The 16553-nt window shown below is 44.8% G+C and overlaps 1 protein-coding gene across 1 annotated transcript in view; it reads left to right on the forward strand.

Moving 5' to 3' along the window:
- rbfox1 (RNA binding fox-1 homolog 1) overlaps positions 1-16553 on the forward strand; it is a 103766-nt gene that overhangs the window by 23421 nt on the left and 63792 nt on the right. The window lies entirely within an intron of this gene.

The raw sequence follows: 16553 nt of genomic DNA on the forward strand, positions 1-16553 counted from the left end.
AGGATTACCCATATTTCGCATTTTTTGAAAATCGGTGATCGTACTGTGGGTTTACATCTCATGTAAATAAAAATAAATGAAGCAGAATGGAAACTGTCTTAAGTTTCAAAGTGACAGTGCAGGACATATAAACAAAAATATAATTTGCAGAGTTCACACTGGACTGTTACCTTTCTTAGTATTTACATTTATTTAAAAAAAAAGAAAAAAGATTTTGTACGTTACCTACACGCGTTGACACGTTACCTAGTGACGAATCCTCCAGAGCTTTTGAGGATTACCCATAATCCCTTTCTATTACTACCCGATACTCAATACAGGCACACATTTACAACAGCAGGTGGGGGGTGGTTGTCCGATTTAGTCGGATTTAACCTGAACCTTTTGAACTATGTTACACCTGGTACCAGCCCATGTCTTCCAAGGCCTTCACCCGTCAGTCTTTCTGTTATAAATCCAAGGGTTAGGGTTAGGAAAAAAAGTTCTGGTGGCGTTTTGCAAAGTGGTAAAGACACACCACCCTGTATATCCTCTTGAAAGGGCGGTGGCATGTGACGCGATGGCGTGAGGTCTGCCCTGTGTCACAGCCGCGAAACACCTTCATTGTGAAAACCGAAATGGCCGCCCATGAAAAACGCAATTCTAATAAACCGGACGAAGCCGCTTGATTCATTGCCCAGTACACCCAGTCTCGCCCAGTGAGGTAGTCCATGGGGAAAATGTCCACTGTCCTCCACGTAGCATCACACTCCACATCGCATCCTTTCATATTCCCATACATAATACTGCATAACGAAAGCAATCGTAACACGTAAACATGCCTTTCCACATTTTCACAAAAAAACCAAACAAACAAAAGGTTCACAGAGAACGACAACAAACAGCATGTAAAACAAACACAGCGGCCTGCATACGTTTGAAGCATGGCTGAGTTGCCCCTTGCTCGCATTGTTGTCGGAAGTTGCTGCATGCAGATTTAATTGTAGTAAGTATATTACTCATTATTACTAATATATTTATTTATTTATTTATTTTTTACACCTGCTTTTGCAAACCGTAATAGTTTCCGAGATCTGGAGCCTTGGCGCGTGTTCAAATGCCACTGAGGCACTTGTTCTAAGCTCTTTGAGAGGAGGCCGGGAGCCTCTGCCGACCCGGGTTCCCCTCCAAGAGGCAGTCCAGTGCACCTCGTAATGGTGCGGTGTACATGTGTGCCCCGGCGGATTCTCTTGTTTTCCCTCCCTCCCTCTCTGCTCTCTGCTTCTATTCCTGCATGCTCGTGAAGTGAGCCTCCGGGTTGCATAACTGCACTTCGCGTTGCGTAATGAGACTGAAAGGCACAGAATTCGCCGCATTCGCTGTGGAGTGGAGTGAGCAGAAGGGGGATTTTTGTCAGTTTTTTTTTTTTTTTTTTTTGGTCAGCGTGTGTGGAGAGGACCATAAAAAAAAAAAAATCATTTGACAAAAAAAAACAAAACACCTTAATGCACCATTAGGTTTGTGGTCTCTTTAAGGACAGGAACAGTTAGGTTCAAAAGGCTTCACCTTCTGACCTGACCCTCAGCTTATGGCCCCGTTCACACTGCCAGAAAACAAAGACACAATTCAACATTTTTGGCTCGTGTGTAAAGGGGAAGAAGAAAAAAAAAGGCAAATTGGAATTTTTATTTTATAATAATTATAATTTTTTTTTTTTTTCAGCCAGGAAAAGCATTCACGAATACCATCACATCATTGGAAAAAAAATTTGTGAGATAAAACAATTCATTTTGACCTTGTTTAAACAATAAGTTTGACTTTTTTTTTTTTTTTTTTTTTTCATTCAGCAAATGGAGCTGGCTCAGGCATCATCATCATCATCATCGCATGACTCAAACTGTGGAATTTCATGTCACGTGAGCCAACTGTATTTGCTGACTAAGTGGAAGTTATTATTATTTCACATTTCACACGTGAGTATTTTCATTTCTATCATTCCAGACATTTCCCTACACTTTCATTTTCTTTTTTTGTCCTGGCAGTGATGGGCTTCCATACAACGGACTCACTCACGACGTCGGCCAAAGCGAATGTAATGTGAACACACAGATTCGAATTTTCAGTTTGTTCTCATTAATTAGCTAAGAGACAGTAGAGAGGAGGGGGGGCGGGGGGGGGGTGCAGGTGTGCATCGCTTTAACTCTGGGTGCATTTGTGTGTGTGTGCGTGGGCACATAGTGATCATTTTTCTGCAGTTGAATATTGACTGTCTCATAAAGATCTGTGTGTGTGTGTGTGGGGGGGGGGGGGGGGGGGGGGGGGGGGGGTTTGCAAAAGTGCTTGCATTGGCAGGTTCATCCTGAGAGCCTCTCAAATCAAATGACCAAGAATAATGTGGAGGAAAATGCTGAGGTCAGCAAAACTACACACACACACACACACACACACACACACACACACACACACACACACATTCATGCAGTTGCACAGCAGGGCCTGTTTGTATTCCTATATGAATGTGTTACAGTCATTTTTTTTTTCTGTCTTTTCCTTTGTTCCTTCATCTTTTTTTTCCTTTTCCTTCTCCCCCCCCCCCCCCCCCCCCCCCCCATTCTTTACAACCTCACTCTGTCCCTGCAGTGTCTGCAGTATTACAATCGCCATCTCGCTGTAAGATCTACTTGTCGACTCATTCATTTGACCATGAAATCCAGCACCGCTCCTCCTGTGTGTGTGTACTCCAGCAGCAATGAAAAAGAAATGTTTCAAATAAGAAAAATAAAAAAATAAAATAAAAAAAAAAAGCTTTTTCTGTAGCATTTCACCCTGCACGTTTACGTACTGCAGCTGCAGTCAGACGCAGATTCAGGATCAGGTTTATTGCCAAATAGGTTTTTACACGTACATGGCGTTTGCTTTGGTATACCGGTGCCGAACAATGAAGATAGTTAGCTGACCAAAAGGTCTGCAGTGCTTTGACAAACTGGTCCTCCAGCACATCAAAGACAACATCCCAGCCAGCCTGGTCCCCCCACCAGTTTGCGTATGGAACTACCAGAACCAACAGATCCCTCCACTGTCTTCACACACCTTGAAAATACCAACATTTTTTTTTTTTTTTATTATTTCAGCTCAGCATTCAACATGAAACTGATATTGGACTTCCTCACAAACAGACCCCCCCCCCCCCCGCCTGAAAGAAGGATTGGTGGACATTGGAGATTCCCCTATCATCTGATGTCTGTTCAAACATTCAAATTGATTTGAATTTAATTATAAGACCTCAATGAACTCAATGTTTTTTTTTATAGCGCTCTACTATATATATATATATATATGGCTTCACCTAGAGGTTTCAAAAAAAAAGAAAAAAAAGACAAAGACTGAGTGTGTGTGTGTGTGTGTGTGTGTGTGTGTGTTTTCCTGTGCCAGTGAATAGCAAAGTCCAGCATTGTGGAAGCAGTATAACAAATAGGACCTGTCAGCCCAAAGGGGGGAGGGCAGAGAGAGAGGAGGGAGAGACGGCGCTGATGATTGATTACTACAGTGAGGAGAGAGAGAGAGAGAGAGAGAGAGAGACCCTCACGCTGAGCAGAGGCGCTGATGTCAACGCTTTGTCCCGCCAGACTGAGGCAGAAGACGACAGTGCAGAGAGAGCGCTTGGACGGACCCAGGACACTGGACGTCCTCGGTGTGCAGAGGAGGGATCGTTGGAGAGAGCAGCCAACGGCAACACGTTGGACCACAGACGAGGAAGAGGAAGAGGAAGAGGAACTGGCCAAAGAGGTTTCCCAGCAGGAGCGCCGTCAGGGCCGAAGAATGAGGGTTCACACGAGGAACGACACGGTTCTGCGGTTCTAATTCCGATACACATCACTGCTGGACCTCAGAGTCCTGCGAGAACTCATACGTACATGTACGTGCCATAAGAGCAGCGTGCGAGCAAAGGGTCAAAGTTCAGAAAACAGTGGAAACGCTTGAGAATGCATCCAGGGAGTGTAGAGAAACACATCAAATATAAGCCCATTTGGGTTCTCCGTGTGGTGAAACATCGCAAAGAATCAGTAAATAAGCAGCGGTGTGAAATAAATGTAAATCTGTGAAATGGAGGGTGGATGTGACAATGCAGTGGTCCAAACAGGGAGACGGAGCATCTGCAGCAGGGAGCGCCACGCCCGGCTAATTAGCTCCGACTCCGTATTATGCAAACGAGTGCTAATTTACAGCGATGAATGGCGGACGGGAAAATGTAAATATTATTGGAGGGGAAAACGTCGGATCCTGCATCTGCGTCTCTCCACAGCTCATGTTAAGAAACAATGTTCTTTTGCCTTGTGTGTGTGTGTGTGTGTGTGCGTTTTTGCAATGTATTGGATGAGGAAGGGTTGGCTTTGTGCAAACCAATCAATCAGACTGAAGAAAGTAAATACACACACACACACACACACACACTTGATGAGAGGAATCAATCAGTAAAGGAGATAGTCAGAGTCCATCACTCTCTCTCTCTCTCTCTCTCTCTTGGTGTGTGTGTGTGTCTATGTCTCTCGCTCTCTGCTCGCTGTGATAAGTGGGTTAAGCTCCTCTGGGTTAATTAGACTGTTTCAGATGTGCATAATTTGCCGGCTGCAGGCACCACAATATGCTAAATACCCTGCAAGTGTGTGTGTGTGTGTGTGTGTGTGTGTGTGTGGTGGGGTGGGAGACACTCTGACATGTGTATATAAGATAACACATTATTAAGCTGTAAACTCTACATTGTTAAATGTTCAGCACGTCTGCGTCCTCATCCGTCTAATTTGTGTTGATTTTTGTGTTGCATCCTTTTTAATTCTATTTCAACGTCGTGCAGGGGAAGAATTTTCACATTCATCTTCAACCTCTGCCCCCCCCCCCCTCACCCCCGGAGCGGAGAGTGCCACTGTCTGTTTCCACCCGGCCGGGTCAGATTCTTTTCCCACTTTCTGCGTAACATGACACATTGTCAAAGCGGTACAGTCATTCATTTCGTTTGGGAAGTGGGAAGCGGAAGATGGTTGGGGGCCGGGGGTGGAACGGGGTTAGGAGGAGGTTCTACTGAAAACGACTAAAATGGATTTGTTTTGTTTTTTTTCCGGGGGGGGGGGGGGGGGGGTGCGGGCTCCATTCAAAACATCGAAGATTGTGAACGTTGTGAGCGTGAACTAGTTCATTTTGAGCCGCGCAAACGGAACTTGAGATCCGTTTTGTTTTCCGTTTCACTCCCGATGACGCGTCTGGAAAAACTCACGAATGTCGCCCCCGAGCATCGACGTGGTATCCGCCGCCTTGCGTGGACGTCGGCCAGTACGTTCTGGCATTTCGCGCCGTATTCTGTTAAATCCTGTTTTTTTCTCATTCTCTCACATCTCCTCTCTGTCTCTCTCTCTCTGGTTGAGTGCCAGCAGAGGAGGCTGAGGTCAACAGTCTTTTGAGCAAATGCATGCACTTCATCATGTGTCATCCTCCAAGGCTCACACACACACACACACACACAGGGGTGGGGTTCATGGAGTCAAGGCACGTGATCACATAGCAGTGTATTTACTGTGACAGGGTCGCCACATCACTCCGGACGTTAATATACACTTACACACAGAGGGGGGGGGGCAAGAGCCCTTACATATGTTAGACTGATTGCCCTTGATTTTCAATCCCCAAAAAAAGCTAATATCTGATCTTGATCGGCACTTTCCGAAATTCAATAAACGCACGTTCCGGCCAAAGTTAAAGGTTCGTTTTTGTCCATAGCGCCTGATATACCTCATTCCTCTGCGCCACAGAGCTCCATTGGCGTCCCAAAAAAAAAAACGTTCTCTAGTTCTCAACGAGAGCGCCAAATGCTGATGCGTCCGCTGCTGAAAATAGTCCCCGACAAATTCCATGATTCCTTCCTGGTCGAGTAACAGTCTGATAACAGAACAGAATGGCTATGAAAGCTCAAAGGCTCATGCTTAGTCGCTTTCCATTGGGTCCGACATCTGACTTGATTGTTTTTATGTTTGTTTTTTTTAATGGCAGCACACCGCTTTGATGGCAAACAGTGGACTGAAACACTGATTTGTTGCAGGAGGCGTAGCTGGGCTTGAAGTCGGAAAAATGTCCCCATTTAATGTGTCAAGCGGGAACTCTGAAGCACTCCGTCCGTCTGTCTGTAAGTCAGGTAGCAGACACCTTTCGCGTTACAGGAGTGGAAAGACTGAAAAGTTGCAGCCCCCCCCCAAATGCTCCAGTGGCCAGCAGTGCTGCTGTGTTCGCAGGTCGTATATATAAAAACGCAGGGAATCTGACAAATCCATTTTTCACCGGAAACACACATTTCTGTGCAATGTTCGCACAGATTACGTCAAGGTAATAACGGTACCTTCGATAGCCGCCCAATTCGGTTGGCGATCGACAGTAGGGGGCACCCCTGAGTGAAGCTAAATGCCCAGGTCGGGCGCACACAGGTGCCGTTGCTCGACGCCGGCTCTGGTGTCTGGAGTGGTAAAATAGGATCTTTTCTTCTATTTATTATTATTATTATTTACATGGCCGAGCATGACGAGGACACAGTGCAGCTCCTGAGTCCGACCACACCTCTAACGTGGAAGCAGACTGACTGACTTTCGTTCAGTCATTTTGTGAGTATCGCCCTGTTGTGTGTGTGTGTGTGTGTGTGTGTATGTGTGAGAGAGAGAGACAGAGAGAGAGAGGGCCCTCCTCAGCATCATGTTAAACAAAATGGGAAGTGACACATTCTCCAACGGATAATGTGGCCGGTGCAGAGGCTGATATTACCACTCTCTCTTTCTCTCTCACACACTCACACACACACACACACACACACACACACACTCCGTACACGTACACACACAAATTTCCAACAAAGCAGGTCTTCTATATTAAATTAAAAATCAAATCAAATAGGAACTCCCGTGTTGTCAAGCTGTGACTGCTGTTTCTGCACGCGTGATTGCGTGGAACAATGGGATTTTCATTAGGCGGCAGCTTACTGTTAAGCTAGTGGTTATGCTCAGTGCGTGTAGGTTGTTACGATGTGGCATCATGTGTGTGTGTGTGTATGTGTGTGTCTCCACTCAGGCGTGCAGTGGCAGATTTTGAGCACAGATACGTTTCCATGAAGAAAAAGTGGTGTCGCACCCAAAAGATGCTGATTAAAACCATCAGAGGTTTTTGGACTATTTTGCCCGTGATCACCACCCTAAAAAAATGTTGACCATGCCAGTGTTTTGGTATCTTTTTCTTCTGCACAACATCACCTGTATGACCTGACAATTATTCTTTCACTTTGGCGTACTGTATCAGCACATTGGACCCCAAAAAACACTCACAACACATACAAATCTGATTTTTTTTTTTTACTGTCAAAACCCACAAACATGCTCAATGAAGCATTTTGAAGGTTGCAAATGTAAACACAGATTACAAACATGACATGTGAAAGGTAAAATTGAGGAAATTGAGATCCTATCAAGCAATATACAAACTACTTACAACAAGGAGCGGGTTTTCTTCTTCTAAAACAGTTTATGTTAACAATAACACAGCTACAGATCAGGCCTTTCATTCCCAGAGTGTGCGGGGGTTCCCAAACAGCGCACTCCCACTTTCCACTTCTCTGCTCAGCTGGCGCCCCCCCACCTCCCTGAAATCTCCAGACCTTTTTTTTTCCGCCTTGTTGGTGTTTTTATATACATCGTTTTCTGTTGGATAAATAAGGGCTGATATTTTGCGAATAAACTTGTTTATGTCCATCAGACTTGAATCTGTTTTTTGTTTTTTTTCAAATACGCAGAAGAGGAGAAGAAGAAGAGTCAGCGGCAACAGTTTGACAAATGATGAAGGACGTCACATTGTAGCAGCTAATTAGTGCAACGGTGACAGAAACAGATCATTAAAAAAAAAAAAAACAGTTAGGTGAAGCCAGATGGTTACATTATATCTTGAAATGTAATGCGCATCAAGATTAAAACGCGTTAGTCTGCACATGGGCCTTTGCTGCAGCCCGGCAATGTTTGCACATGACGCTGCTGACGTTTCTGCTTCAGCCACATTAAACGCCGCCGCTACTGGTCGGAGAAATTGTTTAATTTCATTTGAATGTTATTGCTTCATTTCTCTGAATTTGCTCCAAGTGGTCGAGTTTTGCCGTTTCTGACAAAATGGCAGCCGAGTGACGTCGCGCCCGTAGACTGTATAAGGGAGGCTGGACGTAGCCGCCGCTACTTTGGGGGTTTTTTGGAACCAGAAATGATCAACCAGAATTACCATCAAGTGGGTGAAGCTGGGGATCTGAGAACCCATGATGGGCCACACTTCTTTGGTCTTGTGGTTTGTGTTGAGGTCTCTCTTTCCAGTCTCTCCTGATGTCTTTGCCCCCTTTATGCCAGCTTTCAGTCTTAACACTGGCGGTGCTGTATGCTTCCCTGTAGTCTCGCACAGCCAGACCTATCTCCACACTTTGGTTTAGCGCTGCGCCAGCGGTCCAGTGGCTGAACCCAATATAAAAAAAACAAAAAACACACAAATGCTTTGGCTTGTTTGTTTTTAAATCAATCACAAATCCAGTCTTGGTGCAGCACCAAACCCAGGATGCAGCGACGGTGCCCTTGTTGGAAAAACGCCAAAACACGCAGATAGCGGAAGGGGAGGAGAATTCCTCCTGAAATTGTCGGCCAGTGGCGGACGTATCCCAACAGCCTCCCTTGTTGGGGAATGCTTTCACTGTCTTTGTGATCAACACATTTGTGGAGGTGTGACGTCACCGGCGACGTATATTCCTCAGGGCTGATGTGGTCCTCCTGGGTCGGCAACATCTCCGAATGCGTGCCGGTCTGAGCGCTCGAAAGAGTCCTGCGGAGCTGCTGTAGCTTCATCTGTCCACACCTGAACAGCCCCCCCCAACGGTTTGACCCTTTCGATCAGCTGGGAGTAAGTGGGCAGGCGAAGCCGGGAAATATGGGCTGATTGACCAAAATGGGAGCATGGGAGGGCTTTGCAGCTACCAGAATGGACATGTGGACATGCTAGTGGAATTTAGGTAGTTCCGAGGTAAACTAAAACACCGGTGAACCCTCTGGGCAGATAGCGTGGTCGACATCTTCACATTTAAAAACTCAACATCTGGGGAACACTGACTTGGACTGCGTTTGGGCGTCAAGCATCATTGAGTCCCTTCCATTAGTCGGCCCATCGAATAGCAATAGCTCGACGGGGATGTTGCAGTGACTCCAGGTCTCGGTAAAAACGTGAGCGCAAGCATGCCTCTGATCTCCCACTGGTGAGTGAGTCTTATCTCATGCCATTTTATTTTTTTGCTGCGACCGGACATTTAGCCAGAAGTAGGCCCCGGGTAGCGGGACAGCCTTAGGTTCCGGTTAGGCTCGGTTAGCTTATCCTGGCTCCCCCCCCCCTCTTCCCGGGGGCCACTGCAACGCTTGCGGTGACATTTGGCTGGATGGTTCAGAAGGTGTTGTGGGAATTTAATCAAATTCAAACAAAAATGTAGGTTTGAGGGGGCCAGTGGCCACCATGGTAAACATAGTTATAATGTACATACTTACTTTACTGTACTATGACTGTACTATAGAGTAAAGCTCCTCATAAGTCGAGTAAGACACATGTATACACACACACACAACAGCATCTGACGTTTGTTCAAATGCCTCAAACATTACAGTCTGAATTAGGACTTAAGTTGCTTTTGAAGTGGACGGACGCGTCGCTTGATAGTGAAGTGAATAACTTCGCTAACCGTTGTAGCGCAAAGCTTCAGTCCGCGTTTTACGTCGCGCAAATATCCGTGGAAGTGCCTCATGTTTGTGTTTAAATGTGTGTCCACTGCCGTCCGTTCTCTTCGCGCATGACTTGCTGCTCACATAATATGAAATGATGTAAACATCAGAAGGCCCCGACGGATATTGATAGCTATTGATGGTCACAGCCATGGCCGGAATAAAGTGCTAGGGGCAGTGATCCCCCAACCCTTTTTCTTAAGGTTATTTTACCATTGTATATACACTGACGACCCCCCCACCATAAAAAAAACCCCAATAACAGCACAGAGCAATTAACTGTACAGTGAACTTAATACCTGCAGGAAGTTTGTATACATTTCTGAACAGACTACTTCCTGTGGATGTTGCAATTTCTCCTCACATTTTTTAGGAGCACAATTCCAAGTCCGTACCGTGATTTTCTTTTAATTTCACTATCACGCGTACGTTTTCACAGTCCAAGCAGCCTGGCTTTATAATACATTAGTAAAGATATAAGCTTCTAGAATAACCCTTAAAATGTAGTGGTCTTCTTCACAGAATTTAATTGAATGCGTGGATATTATATTCTTACACCCTTAAAATCAAGAGCCCAGGGCACAAAAAAAAAAAACAACAGCTTTGTTCCTCCCAGTCTCTGTGTGGTATGTTATATGAAACATAAATATTACAGTAACATAGAAATGGACTCTCTCCAAGACAGGGCCCCCATGCTGCCACTTTAAAGCCCTCATCATGTCAGGTGATTTGCGCTCGTTTCGTATTCTGAACAAACGAAATGAGCACACACGCTAAGAACTCCGGGGGGGGGGGGGGGGGCGTGTCAGTTGCATGCCTGGGTTCCGCTTTTAAAAATGTGACGATTTGCTGCTTTTCTCCATATGTGTGTGTGTGTGTGTGTGTGTGTGTGTGTCTGCGAGCTAAGTTGATTGCATGGGGACGCCGGACTTAATGGCAGCTAATTGGTGCAGACCGCAGAGAGTAACTGCTGGGTTAAATAGATAACCAAACTACTTGTGATGTGAGTGTAATGTCGGAGCCATTCGTTGTTTTTGCAATATTTAATAATGAAATACTTATTTATTTTGCTGCCGTTCTATTTAAAGAGAAAAGTTCATTTGAATACTTGTTCGTGCTTTTGTTTTGAAGGTTTTGGGCACACCAGGTGAATCTATATATGGGTAGGCAGGCATAGCACCAGTAGGCACCGGGAAGTGATTTATGGGGGGGGGGGGGGGGGGGTTTAACCAGGGCTAGAGAGGCTGCAGACGCCATTGTTCTTTGTGTTTGTTTGCTTGCTCAAATGGCAAAATAAAACCTTGTGCTTGCCTGGACAATGGGCTTCTTTTCCCTGCCTACGATTTGCTCTTTAGGTGCCTCAGTGGCTACCTGAGTTTGTGTGTTTTTTTTTATTATTCATTTTGAGGGCAAATCGCCCACAACGCATAATATAAGAACAATGTACATATATACATATATGTATTTATAGCACAGTACACGCAAAATGAGTTTCTGAATCGCACAAAGACAAAATTGGGTTGTGGTTTTTGTAGTCATGGCCATCAGTTTCATCAGTTGTGATAACATTGTACTCATCAAAGTGGTAGCGCAAATCTCTGAGTGCGGCGGCGTGCTAAAATAAGGGTCTGCCAAGGTAGGACCAAGCGGTCAGACAGACCAGACAGGTTGTAAACAAACCAACAGTTTCCTCATTTCATATGCAAACTGTGAGTGGTTTTTTTTTTGTTTGTTTTGTTTTGTTTTCCAGGTTCTGATTTGACGAGCTTGCTAGCTTGTGAATAATACGTCCAGCAGCTGACACTGGAGTCTCAGACGTCCAGATATTCATAGCAGCACATGAAAGCACCGCACGCAGGCATAGGCTGTGTTTTGGAGACCGGCCTGCTGTACTAGCAGCGCGCACTGATTTGGCCAAAATGTAGCATGTAGCATGTAGCATGCAGCATGCGAGCAAAAAGCAAAATACGCAGTATGTGGAAAAACATATCGTGTCGTACGGCTTCTAAAAAAATCTCCAGTGTGCATCGGACCGGTCTACCTCGCCTCTACTGTGTCCCACAACGCAAAGCCTTCCATGTATTTCACCTCAGCAGTCCACCGAAATCTGTTTCTGAGCAAATCAGTTACTGAATCTTCACTCACAGTAGACCTGCAAGGCCCTCATTTAGAAGTTTGTTTCCGACTTCCGTAAGGAAACCTGCAGGATTATTACTTCCGCTCGCCAGAACCAGAAACTGGCTCAGCCTGCTGGAGCTTCCGGACGCATGAACTACAGCCACAGACATTCGAACCACGCGCACCCTCCCTTTTCACCACGTTAGCCAGCGGCACAGAATAAAAGCTCAACTGATGCTCCACAGGTGTTATTTGTACAGTTAGCCAGTGTGCAGTTGAGAGTACTTTGAATACGAATTGAGTTTGTGCTGTATATACGTTGTCTGCGATGTAAATACAATTGTTTTAAAGACTGCGATCACTCAAAAAGTATAGCACCCATCTGCAAAGGATGACGCACAATTTCATACATGAATTGCTTGTGTAGCGTTAAAACCATGAGAGGAGATGCAAATCAATCAAATCTCAAATCAAAAATATCCCTCTTAATAAGTCATCGAGCTAAAGATAATCCATAATTTACTGGCTAACGCTAACTTCACAGTGTCCTTCTAACGTCACCAAGTCCCCGCGATGACCTCACCAAAAAAAAAACGAATTTCACTTCCTGTTCTCTTGATTTATTTCGAACTGAATGCACGAACAAAAAGCATAAATGTTTAGATGTATATTCAACAAAAGAAAAGGTCTGGAAGCAGGGATTTAAATATTCAGACTTTCAAAACAGAATTCTAAAAAAAAATAAACTTCACGAATGATTTATTATGCTGTAACCCAGCAGGTTAGCCGCGTAGGTTAGAGGTGGTCATAGTAATCCGCACTGGCTGAAAGGCGAGCGCCCTTTGTGAAACAAAACCCCACAAAAACCCAGCCCCCGCATGTCTGAGTGATTTAATATAGACAACTATACAACTACAGAAATGCATTTTATTTCATTCAAAAAAACAACAACAACAACAACAACAAAAAAGCTCACGTGCATTTCGGATGGTGGAGAAAATAATGTCTGCCTGTAAGAAAAGCTGCTAGAACCTTCTACACACACACACACACACACACACACACACACACTCGCCGGGCTTGTTTGAAGCACTGTATCCCAAATTATATGGTTTTTGTTTCCAAGACGACTCATTTAAAAAAAAAGAGATTGTGTGTGTGTGTGTGTGTGTTCTTGTCCCAACATGCATTATTTACAGCCTGCCTGCGCTGCTTGCGAACCCTGCTATTTTCCGTGGGTGTTCGGCGCGCAGCGGAGAGAGAGAGAGAGGGAGAGAGAGAGCACAGCTCAGCCCTGTTCATCGCAGCCGTTGCATAACTGTTTCCAGTCCCGTGTGACTCCGGGGCTGCGGCTGCGTGGAGCTCACGCTGCTGGCTCTCTGCAGCAACACAAATCCTCCTGATGTCTGACTCTGCTGATGCTTTGCGGATATGAGGGAGATGGAGGCTGTGAAACTCTCTCTGGGTGTGTGTGTGTGTGTGTGTGTGTTATTATTTAAAGCAGCCTTCTGCAAGATTTTACAGTAAAACCAAGATAGTGGAGTGGCGAAGCCAAGTGTTAACAGTAAGTAGTAGTTTGTCAAACGGCCGCTAGATGCTCAATATTTTTGGAGAGCGAGCTGTGTGTGCGTAGTAGTTTATTCCTTTGCCCACATTCGCTTATTCTGGCTCCAAAATGAAAACAGCGAGCGGAAAACCCAAATCCTGGCTTCAGTGGATTTGGACAATGCAATGTGGTGACGCCGCAGACGCTACACCTTGTTATCCTACAGTGCACAGTGCAGATGCTAGTGGAGTTTTACCTTACGCATTGCGAAAGGTTAGGGTTTAAGCAGTTATTCACGGTGAAGTGATCAGATTTAGGTTCGGCAGCAGAGTTGTTGCGGGGGTGACGTATTTTTGGAGGCAAACCCGAAAGTCAGCGTCACCCTGGTTCCCGCCACAAAAAGCCAACGGGATTGTTCCATGGGATTTTGGATTATTGCAGAAAATGTATGATTTACTTTCCACGTTTTGTTCCGCAAGATAATCTTCACGAGTGAACACCACTTTTTTTGAAGCGTAAATGGAATCGCCAGAAGTAAAAAGCTAACGTCAGGCTATAAAGGAACTACACCGGCATGTTAGGCATGAAGCCGTTGAAGAGGACCTATTATGCTTTTCCTTATTTTCCATCATATATATATATATATAATGTTACAATGTCGGATATTCATACTAAACGTCGCCAAAGTTACCAAATAATGAGGTAAACGTATGTAAACGTAATCCCTGTGAGCCAAAAGCTCAGGCTTCAGACTGCTCTGAACGCTTCGTTTCAGTTTTTTCAACCGCCGGGTCTATCTGATGTCAGACAGGCACGGATGTCCTTATATGGTATCTCTGCTCCAGGCACAGACCAGATGTTTATGTACATGTCAGCGTTGCTTACTAACGTTAGATTTACAGTTTGCCTTTGGAAATTCTTCCAAAAAAAAGGGACCAATCTTAAAGAGACCGAAGCTCAAGCGGCTTGTTTCAGACAGAGGGTGAACTGAGGGGGGCTGCATGAAGGGGCCAGTAGAAGATAAATCAGGACTTTTTTTGAACTGTGAATGATGCAAAGCTGCTCCAGTGGACTCCTAGAATGAAAATATAGAGCTGGAAATGAGAACAATAGGTCCCCTTTAATGTCCGCGACAACTTCTGTAGCCTCAATTAGCCGCTTGTTAGCATCCACCTTTTTTAAGACACGTAAAAGCTTCAGAATTCACCAGTGGGGGGTGTCTAATGACATATTTTATGTCGTAGAGCAAAACGTTGAAATCTCTTCAGCTTGTGTGTAACCACAGGCCTTATTTCAGGCATCGAACCAAAAACCCATTCAAAAAACCCATTGACTTCCAGACGAGGGGAACCGGAAGTGTAAAGCAAAGAACGTTTCCAGTCCGAAAAGCTTCAGATTTGTTCATTTTTAATGGATAACATGTTTTTTTTTTTTGTCTGTACAACAGCATCTGTTCATTTTGTCCTTCTCCCAGTTGGATAACCCAATTCATGCCTTAACTTGAGGTTCAGTTATATATATATATATTTTTTTTTGCCATAATGATGAAATTAGCATACAGCCGGTGCAGTGCTTTGAAGGTGTTTAAGATTACACAAAGAATATAAATACTTCTACCTGGACGCATACTGAGGCCTCAGCACTATGTGACTAACACCAATTCCAGGAGAGACTTAATGAGTGACCAATTATTTATTGACACGTGCGTAATAAAGATAAGAAATGTGAAAGTCTTGGCAATTAGACCCCATCGTGACGCCCATCATACCTATACCCCCCCCCCCCACCGGTAGTGGTGAAAGGATGGCTGAAGATGCGGATGTGTGATGAGGAGCGGGCTTCTGATGAGAACACATTCAAGTTTCGGCAGCAGCAATATGATTGGCCGATGGAGATCGTGGAAAAAAACCTGGCTGGATAGTGAGAGAGCGATCAGCCGATTAGAGGAACAGGAAGGGGGGGGGCGTGAATGTATGAGCGAAAGATAGAAAACTTACGCCGGGCTTCACGTCTCGTGGCAAGTAAGACTGCCATCTGTGGAGGAGGTTCTGTCGTGATCCAACGTACACTTAATCTTCTCCATGTCTGTTGATCAATTTGGGCCCTAAAACCGGCCTGCAGGCGTATTAATCAAGTTGGCCGGCGCGAAGCAGCGGCTCGTGGTGAATTGCAGAATCAGAAATACTTTATTGATCCCCGGAGGGGGGGGGGGGGGGTGGATTGTACAGTACCGGTGCTCCCATTCAATCCCATTCAAGAGAAGAAAAGCAGCATAAATTAAGAAATAAGAGTATGTACAAAAATATAAAAAATAAGGAATAGAAAATAAAAATACACACATTTACAGTATTTAAGTGAAAAATAAAAGTAAAAAATATATACAATAGCAATGTATATGTATGTGTATGTATTGCACTGACATTTAAGAATAAGTCATAAGTATTTGTTACGGTATGAGGAGAAGTGTGCGCATCAAGTGTGGGTTAAGTGTACTGTGTGTTGGGGACACACCTGAGGAACCTGACGAATACCTGACGAACACACACACACACACACACACACAGAAACGCACGCACCAAACACACATGTTGCAGATGAGACACAAAGGCAAGACAGTACTAAAGGCCGAAGGCGCACGCTGGTTTACATACAACACTGTTTTTTCCGGTGAAGGAATGTCCCTCGTTTGCATGCAGTAGCTGCTGTGGTGGAGAGAAAAAGCCTGGAGATGGAAGTCTCTGTGTGTTTGTGTGTGTGTGTGTGTGCGTGTATGTGTGTGTGTGTGTGTGTGTGTGTGTGTGTGTGTGTGTGTGTGTGTGTGTATTGCTGCTACGGACAAGCTGTGGTGTGTTGACAAAGCAGTTCCAAATGAACCAAGTCCCTGGTTACACAGTGGCTAGCTGACTTTGTGCCAAAATGTCAGCGTTCTTTGTGTGTGTGTGTGCGTGTGTGTGTGTGTGCGTGTGCGTGTTAACATAATACATATGTTCCTTGCTGCTTGCTTGCATATGTATCTTCGCCTGTTTTTGTGAATGTGCACATAGTGTGTGTGTGTGTGTGTGTGGGGCGTTGGAGTTAAGACAGTAAGAAAAACA

The sequence above is a fragment of the Enoplosus armatus genome, chromosome 17, assembly GCF_043641665.1.
Source record: "Enoplosus armatus isolate fEnoArm2 chromosome 17, fEnoArm2.hap1, whole genome shotgun sequence".
Taxonomy (NCBI): domain Eukaryota; kingdom Metazoa; phylum Chordata; class Actinopteri; order Centrarchiformes; family Enoplosidae; genus Enoplosus; species Enoplosus armatus.